Here is a 12,635-nt window from a genome sequence, read left to right on the forward strand (position 1 = left end):
TCAGAAAGATGAAACACTAAGATCATCAGTTTAAAATATCAACGAACTTGATAGGAAAAATGACTTAATTCATTTATAAACATATTAATTAAATTTATCTAAAACTTTGTCCAAGATCAACACCGTTATTATCTCATGTTCTGAAAAAAGAATAGAACAGAGCATAGAATGATGCATACAAATGATTGAGGAAGGGAAAAATACCATACAATCGTGGAGAGTAAAGAACGAATATTGGTACAGCGCGAGTACGACAAGTTCACTTTCACATTCATTACCGAAAGCACAATAAAACGCTCCACCGCACTGCGCTGCTCGGAGACTCTAATCACAAATCATTTCAACTACCCCAGACGGTGGTGGACCTACAAATTTTAATCTCAGTGCTGTTTTTCTTTTTCTCCCTTTTACAAAGCCAAATTAAAACATGACTTATTCATTTCAATCCCTTCTACACGAGACAAACCGACTTTTTAAGTTTTATCTTAAATTAGAAGACAGATCATCATCATCATCATATTCATAACATTATACATAACGACATCTCTCTCCCTCGCTCGCAGTACACGTGGACGGTTGTTATCAAATCACCAAACTCCGGTCCCATCGGACGGATGAGATCGAATCATATCCTCCGCAGCTTCTCTGCTTTGATCACGGGGTTAGCCCGAGCAATCTCCTCTCGCCCCACCGTCTTAAAGTCGAACCCGCACGCGTGCTTCTCCGGATACCTGTGGGTCCCGCAAAACGTGACTCCGCACCTGCACTTGAACCCAGTCAACCCCACGCGCTTCCGACACGCGGCACACCGGTTCGGTTGCGCCGAACCTGAGGATGAAGAACTCGTCGCCACCGCGACCTGGACCGGAACCGCGACCGCAGCTTCTGCAGGAAGCGGAGGCGGAGGCGATGCTTCCAGAAGGACATCAATCGCCGCCGGAGGCGCCGTGGACAGCGGCGTCTTCGCGGAGGAAGAGAGCGCGGTTTCGATGGCGGATTTGGTCGACGCGTCGTCCTGCTCCTTCAAACGGATCGCGCCGTAGCATTTGGAGCAGAGGTTCATGGTAGCAGAGCTACCGAAGAAGCCGCAGTTGTTGGCGCAGAGACGGTGACCTTCCGGAGTCTCGCATCGGTGTTCTTCCGCCATGGTTCTTTGTCCGGATCTGTCGATTTAGGTCTTTTATTGTCTCTTTCTTCTTCGAGGAATCGGAAAAGTCTTGGAACCTGCCGGAATTTCCCGGAAAAAGAAAGAGAAACAAAAAAGAGAAAACGATTAAGATTCCGTTCGAATCCTAGAAAATTTAAAGGGGAAAGAATTGAAACGCTGGGTCGTGGCTGGAAGGAAATTGTGCATATAAGTAGAAACCGAAAAAACGAAAAAATACAGGTTGCAAATTAAACAAAGTAGGGTTATAAATAGCCGAAATTAGTTGCTGTAACGAAATTCGATCAAATAATGAGAAATAAAATTAAAATAAGAAAATAGAGAGTTAGAAGGAAATAGAAATAGTACCTTATTGAGGTTGAGAATGAGAAGAAGGAAGGGGGAAAGAGGGGGATAATAAGAACGACGGGGGAAAGAGAAGTGCGAGAAGAATCTTAACGGAGAAGGATTGATTAACAGAGTCAAAGGGTGTGAGAGAGAAAAAGGAAAAGACGGCAAAACTCGACAAATCATAATAATCATTTTCAATTATTAATATTTTTTAACCATTAAATTAAATATAATAATTCATGCAAAATATTTAAATAAGTTGTAATATATTTATTATAATAGTTTCTCAGACCAGAATGATAAATCTTGAGTCACAAAATTTGCCCCGCAAGTGGTGACAGCGACCTAATAACTACGTGTTTATAAAATTTTCAATTTCAATAATTCCAATTTGTGGCAATTTGAATTTATTTTATCAGCATGTATAATTTTGAGGTAAAAAGAAAACACAGATAATAAAAACATTCTAACAGTTTCATTAATAACATTACAAAAGGAAAATCAAACACAAAATTTAATTTATATATAAGGCATATGGTAAAATTATACCATTAGGACGTGTAAGCGCAATTTAAAACATTAAGTTAACTGGTGGTTGATAATGCTTCAAAGTCATGCTAACAGTGATTTTTATTTATTTATTTTATCAAATGTTTCTTTGTTACTTTCTCCATCTCGTATTTGGAGCTTTTTGATTAAATGTGGTCTTTATCAAGTAATGAATGTGATTCTTAATAATATTACTCACAATCTGTTTAAATTTAATGTTTTCGGTCAATAAATTAGGCACGAATTAAGTGTTATTAGGAATTAAATTATTTAAAATATATAGCATTGACTTCTAATTATATAATTTTGTGTATAACTATTATATCGTATGTGAGATTTGCGAGTTAGAAATTAAACACGGTGAACTTTAATAGTTGAGTAAAATTTATTCATAATAGGATGTTGGCGTTTTTAAGTGTGTGATTTGTCCTTCATCAAGTGTATTTTCCAATTCTTAAAGAAATGTAATATTTGTACCCTTGTTTGATTCAAATTTTTAATAGCACAACAATCATTAGTAATTGTTAGTTTTCATATAAAAAGATACTTAAGATTAAACTCCTATATTATATATTCACGTGATAGATTTAGACCTGTTCTTAATGTATTTTACACATGTTTCTTTCTAATAATAATCACACACGTGATTTATCGATTGATTTATCTTGTTTTAAATATATAGATTTAGAAAGGAAAAAAAATATTATAGTTCCAATTTTATAAAAATTAAACAAATATTTCCAACAAAAGAATGAAAGGTTGTCTATTAAGAGGGTTTTATTCCTTGTTAAGTTTTCGTCCAAATTTAGATACAAACTAAAATTTGTAACATCCTAATTTTGCACGCTTAAAATTAATAAAATAGGATATTTCATTATAATGTTCAAAATAAATAATTCAATATACAAAATATATTAACATATTATTACAAAAAATATGATTATAAAAATATATCATTTATACACTTAAATTAAACTAACTAACAAGTTTTATACATAACTAACTAGTGTTAAAACTCCTCAATACATTTACCTACTCTAATAGTTTTTCACCCTTCAAAAGTGTCTCTAAATCTGTAACTTCACTTGCTCCGACCAAATACACCAAATAGGTGATCATCGCAAGAGAGAAAAAACAAACTACAAGAAAACACAAAACATATAACAAGGTAAGCTAGTGTACAAAATAAATATTCATAAATAATTAAATCATGCCAAAAACTGACTAACATGGTATTAAACATATTTATGCCTAAAATCACACAAACAGTTGACACTAAACTCAATTATCTGAATACATGCACTTGACATCGGACTCACTAATGGTGTGCACTTGCGATGGTTCACAAACTTTGTAGTTTGGTCTCAAGGGGTTATCATCTAACCACTCACAAGGTAAGTCTCCTTCGCGTTTAAGACCATATCTAGTCTAACGACCAAGACCTCTTTCTTCTCTTTACTACATAACCTATTATACTCTACTTGAGTGTTAGTAGTTATTAGAGAAAGAATACATCTATTGAATCTTTATGTCAATGCATACACTATAGTACCACCACATAGAATTTCTCCTTGAAATTCTCGCAACCACATCATATTCCATGTTCACAATCATATATTAAATCTAAACTAAATCTCATACACCAACCATTTCCTAAGTAATAATCCACATTTGCTATAACACACCAAAATTGAGCATAAGAATGACTACTAGACTCTAATGCAATTGTTCAACAAAACCATCCATTCACTAGGAAAAAAGTAAACAAAAGTCCACTTGTTCAGTGACTAGATGGCTCGCCCTTTGAGTGAATCACTAGAACTCACAAAGGTAAATTCCTCCATAATTCACTCAACGAGTGTGTTCTCGACCAACGACTACAAAGACTAAGTTCTCTGAGTTTGGATTCGCTCAGCGAGCATACCCTCAACCAACAACTCCCAAATCAGTAAGTCTCTGATTTTCGATTCGTTCAACGAGCATATATCCACTCAACGACTACCATGCTAGAAACTCTTTGACTAATTCACTCAACGAGTGTGTTCTCGACCAATGAATCACAAGTCAGTAAGCCTCTGATTTTGGATTCGTTCAACCAGCATATATTCGCTCAACGACAACCATGCCAGAAACTCTCTGACTTTGGGTTAGCTTAGCGAGTTCACACTCGACCAACGAGTCTGCATAATTCGGTAGAACTTTATTTTGCATAATTATGTTAGTCTAGTCCAGTCTACACAATCCAATAGTCATTACATATGTCCAAAGCATACCAAACTCACTTTCAACACGATCATCAATACCAATTAATTTTACACATCACATATCATTCTAAAGTTTCACACATCACATATCATTCTAAAGTTTCACACATCACATATATTTCCACCAACATAACATCAAATAGATTTACCAAAATAACTTTGTCTAATCATCATAATACAATCAATCACATGCAAAACATCAAAGTTATCAAACTCACGTATACAAAAAACAACTACTTCCCTTACCTGACAAAGCAGCTCCATAGACCCAAATCACTATAAGAACACCAAAACATTTTTAACTTCACATGATGTTTTATCTACACATAAAAACATTACAAAAACGATTAGGACATATGGTTATGATCTTTGATCAGCAAAAACTCATATTAATGACTAAAAAGACGCATACAAGTGGAAGATGACTTGAATGCAAAAAAAACACAAGTAGACTAATAAAAAGGGTTGAAACTCAACTTACACAAACAATAAATTGATTGGTCTAAATTGAAAAGCTCACTATGATGATCAATCCTACATAGTCTCAATCAGACGAACAGAAAAAAATAACTCTTAGAGAAAAATTAAAGAACTTTACGGAAGTAATTTTTAGAGATTGTGAATTTTAAAATAATAAAAATCTTTTATAATAATTTTTATTTATACCAAAATTTTTTAATATTAAAATAATTGAGTCAAGTTATTTTAAATCACTATCTCTTTCTAAATATATTTTTTAAGGTTTTACAATATTGATATTATATTCTTATGCATATAACTAAATTAGATTTAAAGTTATTGATTAAATTAATGTAATTATATACCAACCGGTGAAGTGTTTAATTATGGTATGGTTAATGGGAATATTAAATTTAGGCATGATCTTATTTTTTAAATAGCACAGCACTAAAATAATTAATATTATCAAGTGAAAGAGACAGGCGTAAAACATGCAAAGTCTTTTTTGTTAAGAAATAATAAAAAAGAACTAAATGTATTAAAAAAGTTGCTAATGTACCAACAAAAAATAATTAAAATTTGATATTATTATATGGAATGAAAAGGACACGCTGGCAGTGGTAGTACTGAATATGGATTTGGTAAGCACTTTTTAAGTTCAGCATCTTTCTAGAATTTAGGAAAACATTTTTTGAGAAAATAAATAAACAAATAAAGTGCTGGACAATCTGTCAATTAAACTGTTCACAATAAATAATAATGTTTTTCTTCCCATAAATTTTGTCTTATCTTTTAAATGTGCTGTCTTTAAATATTCTTTAACTCTTTAAGAAACGTTTTTAAGAGTTGAAATTACATGATTAAAAACAATAATGATTACTTAAAAAATAGTAATATAATGTCATAAATTAAGAGAGTTGGACGCTCCGTTTCCCAGTGTCTCACGTTCTTTAAACAAAAATATGGTTTATATTATTTTTAGCAATAATAAATGCCATTGATCCAAGTAGGACTTGTTAATATATGTATATTCTTAAATATGACGTAATTTATATAAATAAAAAATCTTATTTTATACGCAATTTGAAAAAAATATTTAAAATTATTTTTTAATAACATTAAAATATACTTTAATAAAATTTATTGGACATATTACGTTATTTGTTGTTAAACATTATAAATAGTATATCTATAACCATATATAAAGAAAATTCTTCCTATTTTTTATTTTTCAATTTTATTTTTAATTATTATTTTAAAAATTAATTATTTTATAATTTTTTTTTAATCGTTTCTTTTAAATTTTTTATTTTGAGATTATTCTAAAAACTTTTTTTAATAATTATTTTATTTAACAACTATTTTAAAATTTATTATATATATTTTAAAAATAAATATTATTAATTTTATAAAAATTAAAAAATCAAATACACAACGTTGTCATGCTGTGTGTTGTTCGCTAGCGCTGTGTGTTGTTCGCTAGTATAGAAATAATATTTATTGCCATATTTGTAAATGTTAAAATTGGATTCTATGAATCATTGTAGCACAATAAAATTATAAAAGTGTGCGAGTGGTCTTTATCTCTAAATTTTTCAGTCGCATCAATTCACCTTATTACAAATATAAATATAAATAAAAAAAAACAAAGAAAAACATATGATAGTTTTATATAAAATATTTTAAAGTAGTAGTTACTTCTAAAAGATAAATTAATGATTATATTTTCAAAATTTTAGGGTAAATATTTACATAAGATTATACTCATTTAAGTTCGCATCTCGTATAAATTCGTATTTGAAAAAGGAAAATTTTTCAGATCAATACTTGTGTGATTGTATTTTCATAAAAAATCATGTAAAGTTATTTAACTTTATATTTTGTTATATATATACAAGTTTTTCCTGTAACATATCTTTTACCTCTATCATATATCTTATATCTCTTATATTTTTTCAATCTCTACAAATTTTCAACCCTCCTAATATTACATATTGAATTATATAACACTTAATATCCTATATTGTAATATGACTTTTAAAATTAATTTAATAAGTCTGCATCCCAATTAAGTCTGCATTAAACTCTCAATATCAAAATGCAAACTTAAGTAAATGTTTACTATAATTAATAATAAGTATATTATAAAAGATATAATGAGATAAAAATTATATACACAAAAAGAAATATTATTTTTTTCATATAGTTATAATATTAAGTATATTGTGGGTCTTAGTACAATTAAATATTTTTTTAGCTCCAAGGCCTATTCACTTCACTTTATAAGTGAATGAGATTTTAATTAAAACAAAAATCAAACTAAATTAAAAAGTTAAAGTTTTTTTATTGTACCGTTTACTCTATTAGTTAAAAGAATTTTAATTAAAATAAAATATTCAATACTTGTAACTTAGAAATATTTCTTATATTTATCTAATTTGCATTAGTTACCCTCAAACACATTTCTTCGTCTAAAACCAATTAAATGTAAAATTAAAAACGTCAAAATAATTTATTTACTATTAGTTACATGTTATGTTTTGTAGAAAGTAAAATTTAGAATTTGAGTTACGTTCTGACACATTAAAATTTTATGAATGATTTACAATTTGAATGATATATATTTTAGTTTTTGAATGAAAAATATAGTATTAGAGAATATGAAAGAGTAATGAAAGCATACTTAGGAGAAACGGTCCAATTGAAGAAAATCGAAAGGGGAACGCGTGGATTGAAGTGCGATTGAGAGTGACAGGGAAGAAAATAAATAGTGAAATGTTTTGGCACAGATATTTTGTGAGATAGATAGAAGCAAGTTGTTGCGTTGTGTCGTGTTGTTTGCTTAGCTGGATGCACTCTGGTTTAGGTATTGATAGAATGAATCCACTGAGGTAAAGTGAATAATGAGTTGGTCACTCACTGGATCCTTTCTCAACAGATATATCTTCATGCAATTTTTCTTTTCTTTTATTTGTTAGTTATATTATTAGTAGATTGTTCTTTAAATAGTTTTTTTTTTAGTAAAAAAATCAAAATATGTATGTAGCAATGTTTGTTCCTTTCACAAATTAATGAAAAAAATAATTAAATAATAGTGCTAATTTTTTTGTTTTAAAATGTAGATAAATAAAAATTATCTATAACAATATATATATATATATATAGGATTCTCCTTTTTGTGTCCACTTTTCAAAATATCGATTTTACCCTTTAAATATAATAATTTATTAAATTTTTAAAAATTTTACAAACTTTTTATAAAATCAGATGTCTCTGCTTCTTCTTCTCTTCTTTATTTATCAATAGTTACTCTTTTATCTATTCTAATATATTTCACTTTATTTTTAATAAATATTATTTTAATATATATTAACTTAATATCATGCATATTTAAAAGTTACATACACAGGATAGCGTAAGGTGTTACGCTAGTGTTTAATAAATACGATGAAGAATATTAGAAGATTTATTGTTATATTTCAAAAACTTATAAATGTAAAGAATTTAACAATACATTTTTTATAATTTCATGATTAGTTTACATTAACAATTTAAATTTAATTAAATAAAATAGAAAATGAACAAGTAAACAAAATAATGTTGGATTTGAATTAACATTTTGTGTACAACTAAATGATTTATTGATATGTTTATGTTAATTGTAACATCTCTTCCTAGTAATATACAACTAATAATGTTAATATGTTAATACAATCTTCTAAGATTTCAGACTATAGAAACATATAATTAAACAACAACATCAAACCTACAAATCCCTATATCAAATATACTAACCACTCATACATCTGTTGTAATCTCATAACTAGACTTCTTATCCTTCATAGGTGCCTTTGAATCTACATCTTCATCTGCTCCCACTAGAATGGTGATCATCGCAAAAGAAGAAAACAACACAAGACCACAAAGTGCAATAAGTCATACATGGACAAACTACAATAACTCACATAATTACACACACACAATTGACACTAAACTCAATTATCTAGATACATGTATTTGGAATCGGAATCACTAAAGAATTGCACTTTTGTGATGACCTCTATTGCTCTGGAAAGTCATTGTCAATGAGTTTCATCATACCACACATAAGGTTAATCCATCATTATCTAAGACCATTATCCTACCATAGACTAAGACATCTTTCTACTCTCACCACATGATCAATTCTACTTTATTTGAGTGTGGATGATCATTAGAGTTTCAGGATGTCAGCTTACTTGAATCCATAGTCCAATGTATACACTAAAATAACACCACCACAAAATCTCCTCATGAGACCCAATGAATTACGTCAAACACATACAATGCATGCTCGTATATATTAACAAACCTATTATCATCACATTTTCACAACAATACTTTCACAAACATGTAAATCCTTAATCACATTTTCATATTCACATATTAATAATTCCATCTCGATCAATTACAATCCCAAACATATATACATACATAAAATACATCAAAATGGTGAAAACCATTTCTCTAACCACAAACTTCAAAACAAAGATCCCACTTGTCAAAGTGAAGAATCACATGTTTAGGATTAGTTGTCAAATTTAAATGCCTATTTAAAACATAATTCTTGATTATTTTGGACGACCTTTTAAATTGTGCTATTTGTATGATTGAGACATAAATGTGGATCTTCTTATGTTGGTCAATACCTCGTCTTTAATCACTATACTCACTTTTTGTGTAAAAAATTAGTTGCACCGCTTTTAAATTGTGTTATTTGTATGATTGAGACATATATGTGGATCTTCTTATATTGGTGAATAATCTCGTCTTTAATCCCTATACTCACTTTTGGGTTTTTTTCTCCAAATGGTGCAATTTTAATTAGCATTTCCTAAACTAGTGCACTTCTTTTAAAATTCCCGATAGAGGTAAGTCGTGCCAAAATGGCACGACTTTGTCATGAAGAAGTCGTCCAAACATGAGACGACTTTGATTAAGTTGTGCTGAAGTCGTACCAAATCGCAGAGACTTTAATATGTTTGATAGAAGTCGTCAGAGACAGAGACAACTTCACTTAAATTAATTACGAGAATAATCAAAGTCGTGCATTAATTATATGACTTCATCGAACCAAAGTCTCGTCATAATGGGACGACTTCATTAACAAGGAAAGTCTTGTCATAATGACACGACTTCAGTATTGAGCTTTAAGAGAAGTCTTGCCATGATGGCACAACTTCAATGTGTTGGGTATAAAGAAAGTCTTGCCATAATAGCACGACTTCAGTGTTGGGCTATATAAAGAAAGTCTTGCCATAATGGTACGATTTCATTGTTACGTAAAATAAAAGTGAATAAAGAAGAAAAGTAAAAGTTAAAAAAGAGAAAAAATTATTTGGTTTTCATAACATTAAATTGAATAAAGAAGTTAAAATTTTTATTATATATATATATATATATATATATATATAAATTATACAAGATATTTAAAGGTAAAGAAAAGAAAAAGAAAATTGTTTTTTAATAACAAATATATGAGATCCAATAATTTTTTGTTGATATATATTAAAATAAAAGTGAACAACAAAGTCGGTAAATCGAAGTTACAAGAGTTACATAAAATAAAATTCCACTATTTATTTGGGCAATTGCTTCTATTATGACCAATACTTATGCAAAAAGAACATTTCTTTGGTTTATTTGGCAGTGACCGGTTCATTTCGTTGTGGATACGAGTTGTAGTTCGTCTTCCTGGTTTATTGTGTCGCATGTGAAGGTCAGGCATTAAATTTGGACCAATATAAGTAGACCAATAATCTTCATTTTGAACAGGTTGAAATTGCACCTCATAAGCCTTGAAGATATTTTGGAGACGACAGCGAATAAGACCTCCTTGTGCCATAGGCTCTCATAAATAACTTTCACGTCGTATTATAGAAAACCAAAATCATCATGAAATTTTTAACTAATTATATGCATTATTATTTAACTAATTAATATGACTAAAAAAATATTTAATTTTTATTCAGCCAAACTAAAGTCGTCCTAACATGGTATGACTTCTTCATTTTCGATATAATACGTAAGTCTCTCTAAGATGGTACAACTTATTCATTAATAATTTAATACTGAAGTCTTCTCATATTGACACGACTTTGCTTAGAATATTAATTAAAGTCGTCTAAATATGACACAATTTCTCAACAACAAATAAGTCTCTCCAAGTTGGCACGATTTCAACTCATTTTAATTAAAATTGCCTGACTTTGACATGACTTTTTTACTATAAAACCGCATTATAATGATACGATTTACCCTTCGCTAGAATTTAAACAAATTTTGCACCACTTTGCTAATTGCATAAATATATACCATTATATTAGACCATTATGGGAAAAAAACCCTCACTTTTGTGTAAAAGATTAGTTGCACCGCTTATATGTAGCAATGATCATGGAACATAACGAAAGAAGATGAAGGAAAGTGAGGAAAAATTGTGAGAGGTGGAAAAAAGTGGAAAGAGAAAAAAAAACATACGAGTTTCAAGGTTAAAGATTACTTATATTTTTAACACCCGACATTTTCAAAGAATAATAATAACATGCTAGTTTAATGAAATGACCAAATAAACTCTATTTAAATATTAAAACTCAATTGAATACGTAAAAATATAGACCAAATTACCTTAAATATAAAAAACCAAATTAATTATTAAGTCTATTTTAAATATATATATATATATATATATATATATATATATATATATATATATATCGAGAAATCTAATCATTAAATCCATGTATACGAAGAAAGTGTCTTTAAGAAATTCTTATCTCTGTGTACCGCAGCGCAATTTTAATGTTTAGATTCCAATTTTATACTAAATTGAATTGTTAAATTACTGTGAATGTACCCTTTTAATTTTTCAAATACTATTGTAGTTGAGTATTTTAATGTTGCAGTAATAATATATCAGTTTATTTAAACTTAAAAATAAGTGGTTTAAAATAAGAAATTTTTTAAAACAATCACTTATATTTACAAAGTACATAGAATTTATTTATTGAAATACGTAAACAATTACTTATTTTTAAACTAAACAACAAATACAAACAAATATATACTTATTTTATGAAATAAACACTTTAAAAAAAATTGACACAAGCAAACTCATCCAATATAATTCTAATCTATTATCAATTAAAATATGTTTACTTATCATTGACTTATGATATTGATTTGGAAAATTAACATTGAAAAATTAGGATATTCCGTTATATTTATGATTTTCATTAAAAAAATTATATTTATCAAAAAAACTTTACATGTTTTTATAAGTAGCCATATAATCTCAAAAGATTGAACTTTGATTTTCTAATTGGTATTTCTAGTTAAGATATTTTCTCTTTAATATTTTGATATTATGAGATGTTCCCTGATTAAAAAAAAAAAATGAGATGTTCCCTTCTAAACGGGTATGTCACAAAGTATTGACACGTTTCTCTTTTAATATAATACGAAAGAGAACATATTCTTACTATAATAACTTTAATTTTAGGAAATATATAAATACTTGAACCGACCATTTATTCATATTTTGGTAAACTTTTTCTTCATTTCAATTAAGTTAATTACCCACTTCACTATAATGTCTTTTTACTTATTTCCAAATCGGCTAATTAATCACCCACTTTGTTATATCATACTAGCGTCTAATCTGATAATAAACCATGTACTATTGATTATGTGCTTACATCATTATAATTTAATAACTAAAATTATATAACAGGTCTATACTACTTTAGACACTCGTTTTAAATAATTAAAATTTGAAAGACCAAAGCCTAGTGATTGTTATGCTTGCAAAAAAAAAAGTTTAATCTCTC

General features: G+C 28.7%; 1 pseudogene across 1 annotated transcript; it reads right to left on the minus strand.

Moving 5' to 3' along the window:
* Positions 1 to 249: 249 nt before the first annotated feature.
* LOC114191987 (zinc finger A20 and AN1 domain-containing stress-associated protein 4 pseudogene) lies at positions 250 to 1,676 on the minus strand (annotated as a pseudogene). Its single transcript, XR_014983887.1, has 2 exons — positions 1,514 to 1,676; positions 250 to 1,224 (listed from the first exon to the last, which is right to left on the minus strand). The product of XR_014983887.1 is annotated as a zinc finger A20 and AN1 domain-containing stress-associated protein 4 pseudogene (transcript).
* Between the last annotated feature and the right edge of the window lie 10,959 nt (positions 1,677 to 12,635).

This window comes from Vigna unguiculata, chromosome 7, assembly GCF_037176805.1.
Source record: "Vigna unguiculata cultivar grain cowpea cultivar isolate G323 ecotype 2 chromosome 7, ASM3717680v1, whole genome shotgun sequence".
NCBI lineage: Eukaryota > Viridiplantae > Streptophyta > Magnoliopsida > Fabales > Fabaceae > Vigna > Vigna unguiculata.